The sequence below is a fragment of the Girardinichthys multiradiatus genome, chromosome 9, assembly GCF_021462225.1.
Source record: "Girardinichthys multiradiatus isolate DD_20200921_A chromosome 9, DD_fGirMul_XY1, whole genome shotgun sequence".
NCBI classification, from domain to species: domain Eukaryota; kingdom Metazoa; phylum Chordata; class Actinopteri; order Cyprinodontiformes; family Goodeidae; genus Girardinichthys; species Girardinichthys multiradiatus.
The window spans coordinates 48,207,275-48,209,612 of record NC_061802.1 but is presented as its reverse complement, the minus strand read 5'-3'; positions in this window follow the sequence as shown (position 1 = coordinate 48,209,612).

The window sequence follows — 2,338 nt, the reverse complement described above, 5'->3', positions numbered from 1 at the left end:
GAAAAACAAATTTTTTTTAAGTCCCCAGATTGCACTGATATTAGATTTATTGGTCATAATAATATATCTAAAGGAAGAGTAATCTACCTTTGTTTAACTTCTCAGAACAGAAATGTTTAGGCAGAAATACATCAGAAACAAAATCCTATGATGCTCGAAACACCTGCAGAGGTTTTTGCTTTGTTCTTTTTTGCAGCCCTTTTTACTCAGGGCAGACTTCATAACTGGTCAGAGTGGCCAGGTTTTGAAGAGACTGGCCTCCTATGTGTTGAGTAAGTCAAGGCAAGTTTATTTATATAGTACATTTCGGCAACATAACAAATTAAAGTGCTTCACATGATGACAAAAAACATTTTTAAAAAGTACATTGCAGTGGCATGATAAATGAAAGTAAAGTTTGACTACAGATTGAAATGAATGACCTCTACCTTTTTATAAAATCGTAAGACTTAACAAACCTTCTGCAGAAAAATCTACATCTTTAGCCCATTCATTGATGCACTCTGTGCTTTTTGTTCCATATTGTTTTAGCATAAAATTTAAACGTTTCTCCCTAGGGAAGAGAACTTCTTCTGTCCCATCAGACCGCAGCGGTGTTCTGGATTAGCTGCAACTGTCTGATTGACTTTTAGGCAGTTCTATGAAAACACTGTTGCAGTCATCAATTCGACTAAAGATAAATGCATGGATGAGTTTCTTTCCAGAAACTCCTGGGACATTAGACCTTTAATTCTGGAAATGTTCTTTAGGTGATAGAAGGCTGACTTATTGACTGTCTTTATGTGCCTCTGTAGGTTCAGATCTGAGTCCATCACTACATCCAGATTTCAGACCTGATCTGTGGTTTCTAGTTGACTCTTGATTGCTCCTACTTTGGTCCAAAAATAATGACCCCAGTTTTGTTTTCATTCAACTGAAGAAAATTATGGTACATCCATGCATTGTTTTGTTCTATGCATCTAGCCAACACTTGAATAGGTTCATAGTCACCTGGTGACATTGTAATGTAGAACTACATGTCATCTGCATAGTTAAGGTAACTTATCTTGTGGTTTGTTGTGATTTGAGATATGGGGAGTATGTACATATTGAATAAAAGGGATCCAGGATGGAACCTTGGAAAAAAGGTTCCATTCTTATAACATATATGGGTCCTGAACATATCACAAATATGTTTCTGGAACATCCTGACCACAAACAAGCTTGTCAAGAGCTGGATGATGGTGGGGGTTTGGTGGAAAAATGGAAGATTTGGGCCCGGAGTAAGTTGTATTCTGATCTGGACAAGGTTTTTCACATCAATAAAATCCAGGAGAGGTCTCTCTGGGCTTAACGGAGATAAGAGATAGGTGGGTGGGGTCTGGGGGAAAGCAGATTTGGGGTCCTCTGTTGGATTAAGGACGGTCCACTTGTCCTGTTGGAGTCTGGGGAGATTACATTTGTTGTAGTGATGAAGAAGCCCCTTTCTGTGTCATTTGTTCTCCATAGTTCGTCAGCAGGCTGCAGTTGTCCTTCAGTACACTGCACTACAGTTGTTTTGTACTGGAATGGAAGTCAAGAGTTGTACTCTAGACTAATTAAGATAAAATCCATTTTTCTTGAAAAGATGCATTCTTTCTGTGATGTCATTGAAGTTGTCTATAAAGTTCACAGATTTTGCAGCACGTTTTCTTAAGCCATTTGTTAAGCATCAGCACTCTACTGAATCTCTCATCTCCATCCAGGATTGTCGGTGGAGGTCCACTGAAAAACACCTTGATACTAAGACCTTGAACTTTGTTCAGCAACTGAATAAAATCCTCTTTCAAAATTTCTGATTTTGTTTCACAACATCAAGTGCTCCTGTTTGTATGATGAGCTTTTCGCTGTTGGATGGTCTTCCACGTTCATCAATATTTTTTTCTGAGATATCAGACAGCATGCTATTGACAAAACTAAGTACTTTGGTGTATTTCTTGCTGCAAAAGCATTTAATCTCATTCACGTCAGCATTATCCACTATTTGGGTTTGTGGCCTGCTGGGTTACTCTTTCTAAAGACGTATTGTAGGAAACCGTTTATAGGGCAATCTTTTGTCATAGTCCTTGCTGGTGAAGGATGAGCTTTCCTTTCAGGTGGTCAAAGTTTTGTAGAAGTGGAGTTAACCTGTTTTGTAATGGAATTCCTGTGTTTTCAGTTGATTTGCTCCTATCATTTGTTGTGAGAACAGTCTGCTGTTTTCTCATTTTTTCTGTGGTTGAAGGGACGTTTCTCTGTATTAGCGGCCAAACTGTTTCATCTAGGTGCAGGGTTCTTCCTGTTAGCCACCTTCCCAGATCTGAAGGAAGGGATTTGTCTC